The 21,333-nt window shown below is 35.2% G+C and overlaps 1 protein-coding gene across 3 annotated transcripts in view; it reads right to left on the reverse strand.

The window, feature by feature from the left end:
* The window catches only part of LOC127935437 (gastrula zinc finger protein XlCGF57.1-like), a 193,884-nt gene that overhangs the window by 10,741 nt on the left and 161,810 nt on the right, over window positions 1-21,333 (reverse strand). The gene's annotated exons all lie outside the window — the stretch shown is intronic.

The following is a 21,333-nucleotide window of genomic DNA, read 5'->3' on the forward strand; positions in this document are numbered from 1 at the left end:
GCAATCCATATACAGCTATGATCAGCTGTTCCTTCATTTTGGCTGAGCTTTCAAAGTTGTTACGGGAAAGGATGAAGCTGATTGGTTAGTTCTTGTCACATGACCTGCGGTGCACTTGCGGCTCTCTGAAAACTTGAGATTTTTTAACTCGATGCGGTGTGTGGGCGTCTCGACCACGTCGCTTCCATTATGAACGCGCATACTGCGCGCCTACATTGGAAATAATGAACTTGAGCGCGCAAAAGACGCGATATGTGAACGGCCCCTTATAGCCAGCTTGCTGCTAGCACTGCAGACCCTTCAGCTATGACCGCAACTAGAGTGGATCTGCACACAGCTTTTGGGTCCACGCCAACAATGAAAGCCAAGGTGTTGTGGACTTTTAACACAATCGCTAAACATCAGTCCTACAATGGAAATGAGGGTATCTCAGAGCTTTTCAAATGCATGTTCCCTGACTCCGAAATCGCTAAAATGTTTACTTGCGGTCACGATAAAGGAGAAGTTGACGGAACTGGCTGTCCTTGATAAAGAGATTGCTGCCCTGAGTGAAGAGCTGAGGAGTTCACTGTGTTTCTTAATTTAATGTATTGTTGAGTTCTAATTTTCGATGTTTATTGTTCAGGGGTCTCTCAGTTCCACATATTCCCAGCATGGAATAAGTAGCTAGCTATTATTAAAAAACAACTTAACATTGTTCGGCAAACTGTCTTGTGGCCTACTGAAATGTTTTTATTTTTCACACCTGCTTGGCTTATCTTTTACCCATTCCACATTTGAAAAATAAATGAAAACAAGTTCAAGGATTTTGTTTTTCTTTGCTGGTAGGGACGTGAAATAGGTATTAATTTTTTATATAAATGGACTTAAAAAGGTCTTAAAAAGACTTGAATTTAACTTGAAGAAACCTGTAGGAACTCTGAAAAATATAAACAACTACATCATTATGTTGATATCCTATATTTTTACAGTTAAACTTACGACAAACATGTCTTCTAATATCTTCAGTTGTTGCGTATACCGAGCTGCAACGAACACATTTGTACATTATTTTCCTTGAAGCCATTGTGCGAGTTCACTTTAATACCGCATGCTTTATACATGTTGCTGCTGATTGGACGGCAGTTCTGACACACCCACCAAACAAGAGAAAACGCATCTCAAACCCCGTTGCACACCGGTGCACGCCGTTTCCAGGAAACGTAGCAAAATGTTGCGCACCGTTTTTAACTTGAACATGCCCCAGGGCTGCGTTCAGCCCTGACAAAACGTTGCACAACGTTTTTTAAACTGAAACGGTGATGTGTTGAACACACTTTTCTGATGATGCAAGAATTGCAACTATGGCAGCTGAGAAGGCCATTCTTTGTGTTCTTTGTGTTTCTTACCTATTTCAGAATAAAACACATCGATTTAGCCTCACATACTGACTTTATTTGTAGTTCATACAGTTTTAATACCCTGTATTTTCTTTCTCATTTTTAGGAAAAGCACTTAATTACCATTGTTAATTTCTAAACCAAATGTCATACACTTGCAATGAAGCTAAAAATATAAACAACTACATTGTTGATATCCTATATTTTTACAATAAAACTTACGACAAACATGTCTTCTAATATCCTCAGTTGTTGCAGCTGCAACAAACACATTTGTACATTATTTTCCTTGAAGCCATTGTGCGAGTTCACTTTAATACCGCGTGCTTTATACATGTCGCTGCTGATTGGACTGCAGTTCTGACACACCCACCAAACAAAAGAAAACGCATCTCAAACCCACTGGTGCACGCCGTTTCCAGGAAACATGACGTTCAACCCGGAAACCGTAGCAAAACGTTGCGCACCGTTTTGAACTTAAACATGCCCCAGGATCTTGTCTTCATGAGAACAATATCAACTTTTTTTACACACCTACACCTACGCCTACTGATAAAGGACACCGTCAACAGTATTGGCGGCAAAATAGACTATGTTTGACAGGTGCAATATTTGAAAATCGACATATAAACATATTTTCCTATTATATTTTGCCTGGAAACGCTTCCAACACGCGCGCGTGTCGCGTGAAAAATAGGCGCCGGTTCTATTTTTAGCATGCACGCGTTTTCCGCAAGACGCGCGTCTCACGCAGGCAGTCTGCAAGCTCTAACTTGTTAACATAGGAGCCGAATTAAAAACAGACACGCCACGCGGCTGAGACGCTTGCGCCACGCATCCAGTGTGTCGCCGGTGTAGCAGTCGATTCTGTTCCCCTCGGAATGTCAGTTTCCTCCCGGGTTGCCAGGTCCGTGTAATAAACCCAACCAAATAGTTAATCAAACATTTTCCCAAAGTAGCCTAAATTCCGCGGATTTGGCAACACTGCTGCATGCAAATACACCAAACACACCTGGATGTCAGGAAAGCAAAAAGGGACAAATTTCTTGCTACACTGCAGCATAGTAAAATGATTCTCACACTCCCGTTTATTTTCTATTGTTTTTATTCATCTTGCAGTTGTTCCTTTATTTTTGTCTTATGTCCGAGTTTTTGCAGTTTAATTTTTCCATTGCAAATTAATGTAATCTGTCCATGCTGTCGTCCAAACTCAGGGTATTATATTACTGTTTCCATATAGAGCAACAGTGCATTTGAACTAATATTCTATTTGATTAATCTGTTTACCTTCTTACTGAGAACAGTTGAATATAGTTCCTCATATGTGTCAAACCTTTATGAGGAAATTCTAAATTACAAAATTCAAGGTGTTTTTCCATTTGTCTTAAAAAAAAGAGCAGAAATATTTCACCTGCAGATGTTCCACCATTTTCCAAGTTGATGGTAAGCTAAGTACTTTAAGTGATAACTCATCTACACTGACACGTTTTCTCATAGTAAAGTGAGGTATAGTGATACACCAAGTCTTGATGATAAAAAGTCAGTTCTTGTCAAGACACTATACTTAACTGACTTAAAGCAACAAGCACAATGACAATGACAATAATAGTTTTCTATTTGAATATACTTTAAAAAGAAAATATTTTATTCCTGTGATGCAAAGCTGAATTTTTTAGCCTCATTACTCCAGCCTTCAGTGTCACATGTAACATCCAGTCTATCACATGATCATTTAGAAATCATTCTAATATTCTGATTTATTATGATTGTTGGAAACAGTTCTGCTGTCTAATATTTTTGATCAATAAAAGGTTAAAAAGAACTGCATTTATTCCAAATAAAAAAAAAACAATTCTAATAATATATATTCTAATAATATATTTTCTTTACTATCACTTTTTATCAATTTAACACATCCTTGCTGAATAAAAGTATTGATTTTATTAAAAAAAAAAAGAAAGAAAAAAAAAATACTGACCCCAAATAACTGACCAGTGGTGTATATTGTTATTACAAAATATTTATATTTTAAAAACATAGCTTCTTTTCTTTTTTTTTTTACTTTTTATTCATCAAAGTATCCTAAAAAAATATCACATGTTCTGAAAAAATATTAAGCAGCAGAACTGTTTCCAACTTTGATAATGAATCATCATATTAGAATAATTTCTAAAGGATCATATAATATAATATAAAATATAATATAATAATATAATAAATTTAAAAACAATTATTTTAAATTGTAATAATATATCACAATATTACATTTTTTCCTGTATTTTTGATCAAATAAATGCAGGCTTGATGAGCAAAAGAAACTTCTTTCAAAAACATTAAAAATAGTAATGTTTCCAAACTTTTGGTCTGCACTGTGTGTGTGTGTATATATATATATATATATATATATATATGTATATATATATATATATATATATATATACCAACCTGATTCCAAAAAAGATGGGACACTATAGAAATTGTGAGTAAAAAAGAAATGGAATAAGTGAAGTGAAAGTGACATTCAGCCAAGTATAGTGACCCATACTCAGAATTTGTGCTCTGCATTTAACCCATCCAAAGTGCACACACACAGCAGTGAGCACACACCCAGAGCATTGGGCAGCCATTTATGCTGTGGCGCCAGGGGAGCAGTTGGGTGTTCAGTGCCTTGCTCAAGGGCACTTAAGTCGTGATATTGCCAGCCAGAGATTCGAACCCACAACCCTAGGGTTAGGAGTCAAACTCTCTAACCACTAGGCCATGACTTGTGAAAGTGAGACATTTTGAAATCTCATGTCAAATATTGGCTCATTTTGCATTTCATGAGAGCTACACATTCCAAAAAAGTTGGGACAGGTAGCAATAAGAGGCCGGAAAAGTTAAATGTACATATAAGGAACAGCTGGAGGACCAATTTGCAACTTATTAGGTCAATTGGCAACATGATTGGGTATAATAAGAGCCTCTCAGAGTGGCAGTGTCTCTCAGATGTAAAGATGGGCAGAGGATCACCAATTCCCCCAATGCTACGGCGAAAAATAGTGGAGCAATATCAGAAAGGAACTTCTCAGAGAAAAATTTTAAAAAGTTTGAAGTTATCGTCATCTAGATTCAGAGAATCTGGAACAACCTCTGTTTAGTTCTGGCTGCAGATAAAGTTTTAATAGTTGGTGATTTTAATATCCATGTTGATAATGAAATAGATGCACTGGGATCAGCATTTATAGACATTCTGAACTCTTTTGACGTTAGATGACACGTTTCAGGACCTACTAATTGTCGAAATCATACTCTAGATTTAATACTGTAACATGGAATTGATGTTGATAGTTGAAATCATGCAGCCAAGTGATAATATCTCAGATCATTATTTAGTTTTGTGCAAACTTCATAAAGCCAAAATTGTAAATTCTACTTCTTGTTACAAATATGGTAGAACCATCACATCTACAACAAAAGACTGCTATGTAGGTTATCTTCCTGATTTATCCGAATTCCTTAGCATATCCAAAACCTCAGAACAACTTGATGATGTAACAAAATCTATGGACTCTCTCTTTTCTAGCATTTTAAATACAGTTGCTCCTTTACGCTTAAGGAAGGTTAAGGAAACCAGTCTGAATATATAGTGTAATGAGCATACTGCACTCTGAAATGAGCAGCCCGAAAAATGGAGCGCAGCTGGAGGAAAACAAAACTAGAGGTAATTTCGTATTGCTTGGTGTGAAAGTAACCTATCCTACAGAAAAGCATTAAAAACTGCTAGATCCGATTACTTTTGTTCTCTTTTAGAAGAAAACAAACAAAATCCCAGGTATTTATACAATACAGTGGCTAAATTAAAGAAAAAATCCTTAAAAAGTCTTAACATTTCCCAACACCACAGCAGTAATGACTTTATGAACTAATTTACTTCTAATATCGATACCATTACTATTAGAGATACAATTACAACCATTCAGTCGTCAGCTACAGTATCGCTTCAGATAGTGCATTATAGACTCCCTGGGGAACAGTTCCACTCATTCACTACTATAGGAGAGGAAGAATTGTATAAACTTGTTAAATCATCTAAACCAACAACATGTATGTTAGACCCTATACCATCTAAGCTCCTAAAAGAGGTGCTCCCAGAAGTCATAGATCCTCTTCTGACTATTATAAATTCCTCATTGTCATTAGGATATGTACCCAAAACCTTCAAACTGGCTGTTATTAAGCCTCTCATCAAAAAACCACAACTTGACCTCAAAGAACTAGTTAATTATAGACCGATCTCGAATCTCCCTTTTCTGTCCAAGATACTAGAAAAGGTAGTATCCTCACAATTATATTCCTTCTTATAGAAAAATGGTATCTGTGAGGATTTCCAGTCAGGATTCAGACCGTATCATAGTACTGAGACTGCTCTCCTTAGAGTTACAAATGACCTGCTCTTATCATCTGATCGTGGTTGTATCTATCTATTTGTTCTATTGAATCTTAGTGCTGCATTTGACACAATTGATCACAACATTCTTTTGCATAGACTTTGTTGGCATTAATGGAAGTGCATTAGCATGGTTTAAATCGTACTTATATGACCACCATCAATTCATAGCAGTGAATGAAGAGGTATCATATCGATCACAAGTGCAGTATGGAGTACCCCAAGGCTCAGTACTAGGGCCGCCACTCTTTACGCTTTATATGTTACCCTTGGGAGATATAATCAGGAAACATGGTGTTAGCTTTTACTGTTATGCTGATGATACTCAGCTCTATATTTCTTTGCGGCCCTGTGAAACACACCAATTTGAAAAACGAATGGAATGCATAGTCGATATAAAAAACTGGATGACAAGTAATTTCTTACTGCTAAATTCTGAAAAAAAAAACAGAGGTGTTAATTATAGGACATAAAAACTCTGCATGTATTATCATAGAATACTGTCCAAGACTTGATGGCTTCTCTGTCAATTCTTCATCATCAGTTAAGATCCATGTGCTATTTGATAACAATCTCTCCTTAGAAACAGTGTTGTTTTTGGCAGCCCTTTTAGTTTTAGTCTTAGTCTTAGTCTTTTGGACGAAAATCCTTTTTAGTTTTAGTCACATTTTAGTCACTTATAAACTTGATAGTTTTAGTCAAGTTTTAGTCGATGAAAACACAAAAAGGTTTTAGTCAAGTTTTAGTCGACGAAAACGGAAAAAGGTTTTAGTCAAGTTTTAGTCAATTTTAGTAAAAAACTAAAAAGTAGTCTTTAGCAAATTAATTTAGATTAAAAGTATTGGAAATGGACTTAGGTTTGACAGGTTGTAACGAGTGTTGCAATTCATAAAACAACAGTTAACCTTAAAAGCTTTGCATAATAAACTAGACTTTCTCATTGATGGAGATGCAGTGCTGCCAAGCTGTACTTCATGGGCAGAAACCTTTTATCCACATATTTTAAGTTATTTTTCCATGAATTGATGCTCTTCTAAAATTTCAGCACTTTGAGCTACTACAACATTACACACAGATAAAGTGGTAACAGTGGAATCACTGTTTTACTCCAAAAAAGCCAGGAATAAAAACATTTTTACTTTGGCAATTGTGGCTTTATTTAAGAAATTGTTAAAGTGAAATGAACAACGTGCCCAAAATATAAGCTATTGAGGAACACATACTTATGCTCTACAATTTGTGCTTCAACTTGTCTGCCAGTGCAACAACAAGATGCATATTATTTGTAAACACAAACATCATACAACCCTGTCTAATAAAAGTGACACAAACATTCAGGGATGCAAACACATGTATGGTCAAAAAAGAGAGAGTTATCGAAGCCCTCACCCCGCAGCAAATATCACAATTTTATATTTATATATGGATGTCAAGAGCTAAGAAGTGTATGTATTTATATAGCCTACACTACACACAAATAATACAATTAAATTATGCTCATTTTAAATGTATTGTGTAGGCTAGGTATAAAAATATAGGCTTTTAATAATCTTTCAGTGCGCAAAACCATGATAATATGAAACGTTTCAAAACAGAGCGCACAAAGCGCGTATGCACATCGCTGGTGCAGAATGATGTGCTCAAAGCAACATGGAGTCACAGTGTGCTGCGCTGCTCAAGTGCGCATTTAAAAGAACGTGCAACCCCACACCAGGTGCAGCCCCGCCTCGATCTGCAGGCTGCAGCCGGGTGCTTCTCCAAAACAGGCAGAAATGACATGCATTGTGAACGTCAGACTTATAATCATTTTTGTTTCGTCTCGTCTCGTCAACGAAGACTCAAAAACGTCTCGTCATGTTTTAGTCACATTAGAGCCATTTTTAGCTAGTCATCCTCGCTTTATCGTCATAAAAAAAGGTGCGTCGACGAAATCATTTTGTTGTCGTCATCGTTGACGAAAACAACATTGCTTAGAAAGCCATGTTCCTAGCATTTGTAAAACTGCATTTTTCTATCTCAAAAATATATCTATATTATGGCCTATGCTCTCAATGTCACATGCAGAAATGTTAATCCATGCATTTATGACCTCAAGGTTAGATTATTGTAATGCTTTATTGGGTGGTTCCTTTTCCTATTTGGTGCCTAAACTCTGGAATAACCTACCTAATATTTTTCGGGAGGCAGACACACTCTTGCGGTTTAAATCTAGATTAAAGACCCATCTCTTTAACCTGGCTTACACATAACGTACTTATATGCTTTTAATATCAAAATCTGTAAAAGGATTCTTAGGCTGCATTAATTAGGTAAACCGGAACCGGGAACACTTCCCATAACTCCTTATGTACCTGCTACTGTACATCATTAGCATCTATGCTAATATTAGTCTGTTTTTCTCTTATTCCTAGGTCACCGTGGCCACCAGATCCAGTCTGTATCCAGATCAGAGGGTCACTGCAGTCACCTGGATCCAGTACGTATCCAGACCAGATGGTGGATCAGCACCTAGAAAGGACCTCTACTGCCCTGAAAGACAGCAGACAGACAGTAATTATGATCACGCGATCAAGCTGCTGCAGAATCGGTTCGGAAGAAAAGACCTGCTTATTAACGCTCGTATGACCACACTGCTAAATCTCTGCCCAGTAAAGAAATCAAACGAAGTCACAGCTCTGAGACATTTTTGTGATGAATGTGAAGTACATATCCGCAGCTTAGAATCGCTGGGTGTCGCATCAGGGGCATATGGCAGCTTGTTGTGCCCTGTCCTGCTACAGATGATTCCAGATGACATTACTCTCCAGTACAGTCGACAGAGAGGAACCAGTGATGAATGGAAGTTCTCAGAAGTTATCAAATTCCTGCAAAAAGAGATTCTGAGCAGAGAAAGAACCATGCAGCTGATTAAGACTTATAATTCCAGGGACAGTCAAAGTTACCAGAAACCAGTTAAAAGACAAGACATATCATTTGAAATGAAGCACAGAAAACACAACATGCCATCAGCTGCAGTACTGCAAACCACCAGTCAAAGAATACAGAACTGCCTCTTCTGTGATAGTGCAGCACACAAAACGGAACTGTGTCCCGAAACTTATATTGCTGCACGAAAGGACACACTAATGAAGATGGGAAGATGTTTCATGTGTCTTGGGCCAAAGCACATCGCAAAATTCTGTAAGACTAAAATGTGCTGTAATGTATGTGGAAGCCGACACCACAGTGCTGTATGTTAAAAAAAGAGAGACACATACTTCTGACACTGATGATAACAAGGACAATGTAGTTTCTTCCTTTGCTTCTCATTCAGTAAAGTTACAGCCCGCTAAACAGAACAACACTGCACTGCTGCAGACTGTAAAAGCGTGTGCAGAAGGACCTGGTGGATATAGAAGCATTTTTCACGACATTTTAATTTATTGAGAAGCACCTGTATATTAGTGCCTGGCTAAAGATTACTTGATTGCCTGCGTTTTAATCGCATTATACACACAATTTCATTTAAATGTACTGCTATATGAACAAAAGTGCAATAACATTTGGTTTGCAAATACTTTGAACAATTGAGCTGCTTTTTTACAGCAGTAGGCCTATTCCTTCATAGGAGGATAGCAATTAAAATATTACTTGTAAGTCTCAACTTAAACATTAATGTAATCAAATTAAATAAAAAACCAAATGTATTTGCCACTGGTAGGGACGTGTGTGCGGGATGTGGGAGAATAATATCCTGTTGCTGCATGATCACAGGCACAGTCACACATAGTCGAGACAGACTATCTGAAGAAGGAAATATCTTTCCAAAATTTGTTTTTGAAAAGAAGTGTAGACAATGCCAATAAACCAGAATATAACTTGTTTAAACAGTTCTTGTTGAACGTGCATTCAATTGCCATTTATTTGTACACTGATAAATTACAGCTGAAAACAACAACTACTACATGACTAAATCCAGATATGAAGCATGAGAAAAAAGCCTAGTGGTTACCGAACACTGGTTTATTTAAAAATATGCATGCAGTTTCATATCCTGATGATGAGATTCTAAGAATATCTAAATATATCTGACTGGATTATTGGAAATCTTCTTGTTATAACTCTTTAGAAACCTCATGAAAAAACTTTATTTCACTTTATTTTGATGGTTCTGTTAACTTCAGTAACATTGCACCTACATATCTAGCCCTCATTAGAGAGTTAATAGAATATTGGTAGACTGATAGGGTTAGGGTTAGAATAAGTTGACATGCACTTATGTGCAAAGCTATTTATAATCAGTATAATGTCTTATGGGAGACCATCACAATAAAGAGTTATCAGATATTATTCAGAAAGTCAACTTATAGTCTAATGAGACTTAGTTGACATATAGATGCAAAGTTAATTATTGTGAACAGAATGCTCAAAAAGGACCATCAAAATAAAGTGTTACCGTAAAGAAGATTTAACAGTAACACTTTATAATAACTGCATGCTATTAATCATTAGTTAAGCATTAGGAAACAGTTAATTCATCATTTATAAAGCATTAATAGACATTTATAAGCAGTTTATAAATACAGATATAAATGCTTTATACCTGATTTAAAAGCATATCTATAATGTATTTAATAATTGTTTTTTTCATACTTTATTAATGATCAATTTATCATTTCTAAATTAAGTATAGCATTATTTACACACCAGTTATTAAGGAGTTGTCAGTGGTTCATAAGATCACTTAGAAGTTGTAAGTAAATGATTAATAAACTATTTATATGTGCATTCATACATCTTTTTATTCAGACATATAGTAATAGTTACTTATAGTGTTAATAAATGGTTTATTAACATGTATTTCTACTGTAATTCAGGGTTAATTCAGGTAGTTATAAAACATATGTAGTTGTTAGTTAACTATTTTTGTGAGCTCATCTAAAGTGAGGACTATTTATGCCTTGTAAAGCTTTTACAAATGAGATTTAAAGGCTGTTAATATTTCTATGTTCTGTATCACTGTGTTGTTTGTTTCTGTTTTTTGTTTAGAAGATAACTGAGCCTTTAAATATCCTTTATAAATGCTTTACAAGGCATAATTAGACTCACTTTAGATGAGCTCACATAAATAGTTAACTGACCACTACTAAATGCTTTATAACTACCTGAATTTACTACATTTCTTGTGATCTTATGAATCACTGGCAACTCCTAAATAACTGGTTTGTAAATAATGCTATACTTCATTGAGAAATGATAAATTGATCATGAATAAAGTATGAAATTACATATTATAGATATGCTTTTAAATCAAGAATAAAGCATTTATATCTGTATTTATAAACTGATTATTACTGTCTATTAATGCTTTATAAATTATGAATTATCTGTTAACTAATGCTTAATTAATGATTAATAGTGTGCAGTTATTATAAAGTGTTACCGATTTAACAAAGAAAATGGCAAGTCCTTACTGCTTCTCAGTAACAATAAGGCTTCAACACATTAACTTCTGCTGCCATCACATCAGAGGCCTTTACCATGAAGCTGGTATAGCTGGCTGGCAAGGTAAGATTCAGTTTATTTTGCACCAATCCTGGGTTTTAGCTACCCTGAAAGTATCTTGGCCTTTAGCAGCGTTCATTTGCATAGAAACTTACACTCCACGGCTAACCTGCTCCAGGACAGGTTATGTTCTGGGTTAGAGATCTCAAACTGAAGCTGGACCAATCAGATGTGAGAGAAGTGACACATGTCTGACGCAAAAAAAGGCACTACCCCAGTATCTTTCTCAAAATTGAATGTCACTATATAGTTAAATGTATATATATAAAGCAATAAAAAATGGTCTGGCTTTAGTGATAAAACTTAGAAATATTTTAGATTATTTATATAATTATTAATATGATTTATATTATTAATCCATTACACACAAGGACTCTCAGTTTAACAGTTAATGAATGATAATATATACAGAATATATGTAATTATTAATAAACTGTAGAATCAATAGATAACACTTTAAAAATGACTACGTTTGAGTTTCTATCACTATAAATGATCAACTATATAAACTAACTTCACAAGTTGTGACTGCACTGACAGAGCAAGATCATGTTTGTCAATCACATACAATGGTTCTGACACCCGCAATTAAGAACCTCAAATAAAATCAAGTGAACTAAAAGAAGGCATTAAATCACTCAAGAACTCAGCAGAGGAGGATTTAACAAGCCCACAAGCAGCTTCACTCCGACAGCTCATCAGAATTATCAGCCCGAGTCCGACACGAGCCCGTGTTTTTATTTATTTATTTATTTATTTTATTACACAGCGGAAGCCTGCCCTATTTGCAACAATTACAAAAGGGGTCAGTTTTGTGTTATGTTTCTTTTAATTTCTTTATCAAGTTAATTTAGAAAAATGTTTGGAGCATTTTTTTTAAAATGATGATTAACGTTAAACAGCCGAGCCGACAGCGAGTAGCTTAAAACATATTTAATCAATTAAGCCTCTCAAATTAACGCTAATACTTTACTTGGCTACAATTAAATCCATAGATATAAAACACTTATAGAGCATATCACACAGTTAGTTTAATAAATGTTTATTTATTAAACCACAGTGAGTAAAATAAAATAAAAAATTTGAAATACTGAGGCAGGCTCACAACAGCGCTCGCAAATGAGAAATAGCCAACAATCTAAACAAATTAAATTAATTAAAAACAAACTTGCAGGTTATCTTATCTCAAAAATGCACCACAGAACATGTCCATTCTTTTTTCCATTAGTTTCCAACAGTTAAACGAAAATGAAGTCCAGTCAAATGAAAAGTTAGAACGGTCTCTTACAGAGCATCGTGGAGAAAAAGAATAGCATCCAGAGTGGAAGGTTTTAACCCCGTCCTCCTCTCTTCTATCACTCTTCCCGCTGCGCTGAAGACACGTTCACAGATGCTGCTGACGGGACACTTAACACAGAGCGAGCCAGTCTTGACAGTTGCGGTAGCAGGGTCTCGTGCTGTTTAAATTAATTTACATTACTTTAGAGGCCTATAATAGCTACTACTGCAATAAGTGGATATAAGTGAAGTATAATCGTGGGTCGCGCTGACGGAAAAACGTGCGTGCGTGAGACTGTCATGTCAGTTTAATTATAATGGGTTGAATTATCAGATTATGAAAGTTATGAGGTTATGAAATGTCTTTCTATGTTTGTTTTTCTATCGTTGACGTCAACTTCTCATTTTTTTTTTTTTTTATTAATGTCTTAAAATATAAATAGAAGGATTGATGAAATTCCCTAGCAATGTCTGATTAAAAACCTTTTCAAATAGCATGCATCACATTGAATTAAATGTGAAATTTTGAAGTATAAAAACTGAAATAGTATTTTCCTTTAAAACTCAGTCCAACAATCTTGGTTTTATGTAACAATAATAATAATAAAAGTGTTCCAAAAGCTATTATATATCATTTGTCTGCATTGCTACGGAGCCAGATTTCAACATTTTAAGGTATATGTTCTCTTTAGACAGGCCAAAGGTGGCGTTTTCAGTTTCATTCGGATCAAATGGTTTCTTTGGACCGGTTGAAACCGATTCAACAAGAATGTCTTCATTAATGTTGGTGATGCCTACAACAAGGACACTGGTATCGTTAATACATGCTGCTGAAATTAATAGCAACACACTTGTATAATTCATGTCTACAGCTGTTAAATGGAGAACTGTCTCTCTCTTTAACAGGTATTTTCACAGCACCAGTACGAGGAGTTTACTATTTCAGTTTCTTCTACCATTGTGGAACTAATCATGGAACAAAATTAAACTTGTATAGAAATGGAAAGCCAGAAGCACTGGCACTACATCACAAGAGTGAACAGTCTGCAGAGAACGGAGGCAATGGCTTAATACTGCTGTTAGAGAAAGGGGATCGAGTCTACATTGTACTCCGAAAAAACTAATGGATCTGGGATGCAGATAATGTCACAGTGTTTAGTGGTTTTCTTATTAATGTCATGTAAATAAATACACCCTGGGAACAAACATAACAGTTAAGCAGCATGTTATTGGCTTTCAGGTTAAGGAGAAATACCAGGATACTTAATCCAGTCTTTGTTTGATGTGAATAAAACATTGCAACATCAAAACAACCAGCATCAAGTTACTTATTATTATTATTATTATTATTATTATTATTAGGGGTTTAAGTATGTAGTGCTCAAACCCTGTTCTTGGGTCATTTCATGTCAACTCAACCAGAGGTCACCAGCAAATATATATATATATATATATATATATATATATATATATAAGAAAGATAAACATGTATATGAGAAGTGATGAAAGCCAATATATTAAATGTCATGTGTGATAATTACTAAGTAATCTAAGTTAGATGGCAGCATCATGTTATTTTTACACAAAGATTGGAATACTAAAAAAACTTTTGCATTCATCCAATTAAAATAAATAAATAAATAAATAGGGCAATAGTTCACACCTATATTTTATAACTTGAGCCAATGAAAAATAAATAACATTTTGCCCTAAACAATATTTTCTATGTCTATGAAAACTATTTTATGAAACATGGCACAAAGTATAATTTTCTTGTTGAAGAAAGCCAATTAATTTAAATTCTATGTTTGATATAAACAAAATTATATAGATTTAATCAAAACAAAAATTCTCATTTAAAATTAGGGGTAACACTTTCTATGAAGCCTGTATTAATAAAACATAATTTTTCGTACGCTTCTTAAAGCGGTCGAAGACCTCTTATAAGTAATAATAATAATAATAATAATAATAATGATAATAATAATAATCAATCATATCAAACAAAATCTCAAACAGCCATAAGATCAGACACATTTTCTATAAACTATTGTTATTGTAATATCAGTTTGATTATTTTGATGTTACCCCTAGACAGCTGTTGAGTACCTCTGCAACTATATCAACTAGTGGTCATCAGAGTATTAGTATGTCTGCTACTGTAAATATATGCTAACACTTTATTTTGATGGTCAACCAACAGATGAATTAAATATTCTACCAAACTAGATTCTACCATTCTTGAGCATACTAAAACTCCAGTGAGAGTTAGTTGGCATGAAGTGGCAAAGTTGCTTATAACCGATTGATTAAGGGGACCATGAAAATACAATATAACCATATAAAGGATTGCATTTTTTCAGTTAAATAACATTCAAATGGTTAAAGAAACACTCAAATAACACTCAACATCTAACCACTCACAAGCTGTAGTAAGATACTGTGCACATCTTAAACAATGTCAAGATATGATACAGTCTATTATGCTGAAAATAAAGTAGACTTAATATGGTGTTCATTGTGTGTTATAAATAATCATACTCTTAAACTTATAACCACATGTATGTAAGTATAATGATGTATTATAATGGTTGTTATGATTATTCATGAGTTGATATGACATAAGTTTTCTTTGTATATATATAATGCATTCATTATAATGCCTTAAGAACACTCTCATAATGTATTATAAATATTGGCTTTATAGAAAGGGTAAAAGATGGGTATTGGTGATATGCATCGACAGAAACTGCTTTCTGTGATCAGTCTCAAAAATCCCAATCAGAGCACCCCATACATTGATTTTTTGGCTTGCCACCACAATATCAAAACTGATCATCACAAATAGATTTTATAAAATAAAATGAAAAAAAAAAAAAAAATAGAGAGATTTTTGAAAGGTGAAAAGTGGAAAGGAGTCCTGCCTTATTATTTGATATTTGATGCTTCAGCTATATTATTGCAGAGCTGTAAATGTTTTACATATTACAGGAAATCTAAATCTGTGTGAAGATTTATATCCATTAGCACTATTAATAAAGGAAGAAAAATAAAGACCAACCTGTTTGTTCTTGAGTATATTCAGTGTGTTTGATTCTGCAGGGTTCTGGATCTCTCATCTTCTTTTTGTCCTCTTTAATAAACTCAGTCTATGCAAACAAATTATACCATAATAAAGCATAATAAATGCGGTGAAAACAGGAAGACATTAAATAGAGTCATTTCAGCAGCTCTGTTAATATCGAGTCTCAGACGATCAACACTCATTTAACAACACATTCAGATCATCAGCAGATCATCTCTCTTTATTCTGAGTGTTTGCTAGAAACACATTATTTGAGTCGGGATATATGATAAAAGCCAATTTCTCACAATATGTATAAAACATAAATAATACAAAAACAAACACTAAAGTAAATAACTGCCATAAAGCACCATAATATGAATGTCCAAAGAGTTTGATTTTCTGAAATCTAAATTCATTGCAATAAAAAATTTGATTATTAACATGTTTAAGTCTTGTATCATAAATTTTAAAAAAAAAAAAATCCAACAAGAAAAATAGTATAGCAATTTATGGTACATTTTTGTCCTTAAATTTGTTGTGGTACCACTATAGTTGCTGTGGTATTATAACAATTATAGTAATATAAACAAATTACAGTACCCAATACTGTACTAAGCTTTTTTACAACTATAGGGTATATTTTACTGCACCACACTACAGTTTAATGTAGTAAAAACTAAACTACACTACAGTATTTACAAACCCGATTCCTGTACAAATTGTGAATAAAAAACAGAATTAAATGATGTGGAAGATTCAAATTTCAATATTTTATTCAAAATACAACATAGATGACATATCAAAAGTTTAAACTGAGGAAATGTATCATTTTAAGGGAAACATAAGTTGATTTTAAATTTCATGGCATCAGCACATCTCAAAAAAGTTGGGACAAGACCTTGTCATGTTGGAAGATGCAAGGTCTTCCCTGAAAGAGACGACGTCTGGATGGGAGCATATGTTGTTCTAGAACTTGGATACACCTTTCACCATTGATGATGCCTTTCCAGATGTGTAAGCTGCTCATGCCACACACACACACATGTAACCCCATACCATCAGAGATGCAGGTTTCTGAACTGAGCACTGATAACAACTTGTGTTGTCCTTTTCCCCTTAGTCCGGATGACATGGCATCCCAGTTTTCCAAAAAGAACTTAAAATTTTGATTCGTCTAACCACAGAACAGTTTTCCACTTTGCCACAGTCCATTTTAAATGAGCTTTGGCCGAGAAAACGCTTGCGCTTCTGGTTCATGTTTAGATATGGCTTCTTTTTTGACCTATAGAGTTTTAGCCGGTAACGGCGAATGGCACGGTGGATTGTGTTCACCAACAATGATTTCTTTAAGTATTCTTGAGCCCATGTTTTGATTTCCATTATAGTAGCATTCCTCTATGTGATGCAGTGCCGTCTGAGGGCCTGAAGATCACAGGCATCCAGTATGGTTCTCCAGCCTTGACCCTTACCCACAGAGATTGTTCCAGATTCTCTGAATCTTTGGATGATATTATGCACTGTAGATGATGATAACTTCAAAATCTTTGCAATTTTTCTCTGAGAAACTCCTTTCTGATATTGCTCCACTATTTTTCACCGCAGCATTGGGGGAATTGGTGATCCTCTGCCCATCTTGACTTCTGAGAGACACTGCCATTCTGAGAGGCTCTTTTTATACCCAATCATGTTGCCAATTGACCTAATAAGTTGCAAATCGGTCCTCCAATGGTTCCTTATATGTACATATATTTGGCTTGACATTTCAAAATGTCTCACTTCGAACATTTGATATGTTATCTATATTCTGCTGTGAATAAAATATAAGTTTATGATATTTGTAAATTACTCCATTCCTTTTTTTACTCACAATTTCTACATTGTCCCAACTTTTTTGGAATCAGGTTTGTAATTCCTGTGTTATTGTTCACAGATGACACATACAGTGTTCAGCTAATTAAGATCTTAAGTGCAGACCAACAGCAGAATTTGCAGATTTGGCTTCAGTTGTACGAAGGTCTTTATGTTCTTCCTTTTCTTAAATTTCCAGGTATGAAAGAGAAACCCCATCAGACGATTCAGTGCATGCAGGGATCTGATCAAATCATTTAAAGTGATCTGTGAACAAATGCACACCGTTTTGCAAGCTTCTTTGTTAAAGACTTTGAACAGAATTAACTCAAAAGAGCGATTAATTCGTAAATGGGGTTTCTTGGCTGAGGGACAGGTCTAAAATGTCTGTGAAGACTCCTGCAAGCTGCTCTGCAGATGCCCTAAGCACACGTCCAGGAATGCCATTTGTGGTGGTGAGTTTGAAAGGCTGGTGTTCTGCTGAGGGTGTGATCTTGGTGGCCGTCTCGGTGCTGTCGCTGTTGAGGCGAGCATAAAAGTCATTTAGCTCGTTAAGGAAAGGAGACGTCTGTGACCGTTGGAGTGGAGTTGCTTGACTTGTAGTCACTGATGATCTGGATGCCCTGCCACATGTGTCGAGGTCAGAGGAATCTTCTTAGGGGATTTCCAGACCTCATAACTTCACAAGACATTGGGATCCTCCTGCTGTCTGGTGGATCCAGGTCTCACATAAGTGAACTTCAGTCTGCAGCTCTGGACGATTCTGAGAAGATGGTGATGCTGAGCTAGTCTTCGAAGGACATCCTAAGTTCCTGCCAGGCCTCTGCCTTGATTTTCCATTCACCAAAGATCCTAGGATTCTCAGCTGATGTGTGACAGTTGGGTTTAGGAGAAACACAAGGAGAGGGTAGATCCAATTGCAGGTAGTCTTTAATTAACAAAAAGGGTAAATACAAAATCAACAGTCCAGGATGACAAACCAAACAAAACAAAAGAGGGAACCGGATGAAACGGATAGGAAACTCGGAGGAACGAGAAGGTAAGGGGAAGTCTCGGGAGACGAGAACATAACACATAGGGTAAGGACTCCATACAGATGACAGAGAAAGACAGCTATACATAGGGAGACTAATGACAAAGGATTGCCAGCACCTGTGCGATTTAATTGGAGTGCAATTACTGTGAAGACAGAACCAGACTACAGGAATTAAAGTGCCTATGGTGAAGTGCCTAAGGAGAAGTGAGCTCACTAGGGAACACCCAGGAAAACAGAGACTGACAGCATGACATGATGTCTCTCTTTTGCTCTTTTTCACTTTCCACTGCACTGTAAAAAGTAATCACTAAATCTACTAAAGAAAAGCTTGTAAATACAAATCAATTAAGCTGTGTTATATGAACTTTCAGGTGGATACAGTAGTTAAACTAAACATCTTAAGTAAAACAAATTTAAGAACATCTAGTTCTGTAAAATCTAACAAGCTTGTTAACTTTCTGTTGACTTTACTTAATGTGAAGTTGTTTGTTTATCTTACTGATGAAGACATAGTACTCCTTACTATTTGTGTTCAAAGTCTTAATCACTCAAATAATCCTAATTAAGGTAGACTAATGTGAGTTGCTTGAGTGCCATTTTGTTCAGAAAACTTATCAGAGTTTTGGGTCAATTTCTATTCAGCTGTCAATCATGTCAGCTTAGTTAGAGGTTTCCAACCTTTAAAAACCTACACAAGATCATTTAAACACAAAAGTTGAATAATAAATAGTAATCAGTAGTGAAATGGCTCCAGCTTTATATTATAATACCTGTTTACTTACATAGTAACTAGAAGTGCACACAGTAAGTTACTACAGTCCAAGTACACATTGGTACATAGTATCTACAGCTCTAATGTTTGTGTAACTACACATATGTAACAATCCTCTGAATGTGTGTAACAGGACATTGGTAATAGCACTTTTTGGTAATGAAAGTACAATGTGTAAAAGGACTAACAGCACTATTTGGTAAAGAAAGTGTTGAACTTTATATTAGATTTATCAAGTAATTACTCTGTTACACAGCAGCGGCCAGTATGAAACCATACGAAATACATGTCCTTGAAAAAATAACAACCTTGCTTTGGTATGAGATATTATTAAGTATTGCTTTTGATAAAACAAGCTCTTTTGTATCATTAAAAAAACATTCCCATCCATTGTAACACATTTGAATGATTTAATTGTATCCATGTTGTTACAAGGAGAAAAGCATGAACTGTTTATGAATTCCATTTTAGAGATTTTGTGAAAAAGCAGAACAGTTTTAGACTGATGTCATGGAGTGCTTTGTTTCTTTACATTATTTATTCCCAGTTTGAATAACCTTTTTGTTTTTCATACTGCTGTAATAACAAACTCACAATCAATCTCTTTTCTGCAGTTTGTTGTTTATGCTGATGAGTGAGTTTGTGAATTAGTGAGCGATCACTAAACAACTCCAGAGTCCTCTGCAGTGATGAATCAAAACTCTGATTGGATTCTTAATGCAAACTGCAGAATCATCTCACTGCAGTCAAAAATAAATATGCTGTAAAGAAACAAAGCAAATCCAATTTAAAATGCGACAATTGACACCTTTCAGTCATTTCACTTTACACATTTCACATTAATCAATCTAGCTTGAAATCAAATGTCAAAATCAAATCAAAGTGTAAATGATGTTCATAAATGATGTTCATAGTTTCTGCTTATAGTGTACATACACTTTTACATAATCCATCTGTATAGTATGTTCATAGTACACCCTTCTGTATATAATGCTGATAGTATTTAAAATCTGTACATTATGTTCATAGTACTGCCTTATTTGTATATTTATTTGTAACATATTGTAGACACTGAATATTCTGTACTTACTGCTTATTGCACTTCTGGTTAGATGCTAACTGCATTTTGTTGCCTTGTACCTTACATGCAGGGGTTAAAGTGGGCCGGAACGGTCCGGAACTGCGTTCCAGCATGTCATATAAGTTAATAAATGAATAGAATCATTAAAATCAATGATAGAGCGATGGTAGGCTATAGTAAAAAAAATAAAAATGTTGCTATGCACTGTCAAATTGCAGCCAGCCTGGTGCTTCTTATCTGAAAGAGTCTTTACGCATCAAGTTATATCACACCTTGGCCCCCGTCTTCACAAACAAACTTCCCGACGTGTGTTATGTTCTCAGTCACAGTTCTCCTGTCTGATTTGAGGGCATCGCCGGTTCAGCGCAAGTCGTGGTGTTTACAGATGCTGTTCTAGCCATAGCTAGTGGAAGATGCAGTGCAGTTAAAAGTCGTAGGTGAAGTAGGCTAATGTCAAATTTCCATAATTAAGACAGGGCAACAAACACAATTTAAAGAATGAGCAAGGCTCCAATTTAGATTATTATTTGCAGGGCAGTATGGCTCTTTTAATCAGCTAGTCAATGAGGAACTCACCACTTAAAACTATTCGTCAAAAAAAAAAAAAAAAAATTCATAAACTGGAATAATAAAAAAATCACAATAAATGAAAACCGAAATGAAACTAACAACAGTTACTGAAAATATTAATTAGCTAAAATCAATAAACGTTTCCATTATTAATAAGCTCTTTACTGTTGCGGAAATTCTGGCCTGTGGCAGTTTAGGGAAATGCCTGTTTGCGGGTGAAGTTGCATGATGATGTTATTGTAGGGAGGTATTGGGAGGAGCTTCCCTGATTATGTGTTTGTTGTGGGAGGAGCTTCACTGACTATGTGTTTGTTGTGGGAGGAGCTTCA

The sequence above is a fragment of the Carassius gibelio genome, chromosome A19, assembly GCF_023724105.1.
Source record: "Carassius gibelio isolate Cgi1373 ecotype wild population from Czech Republic chromosome A19, carGib1.2-hapl.c, whole genome shotgun sequence".
Lineage (NCBI taxonomy): Eukaryota > Metazoa > Chordata > Actinopteri > Cypriniformes > Cyprinidae > Carassius > Carassius gibelio.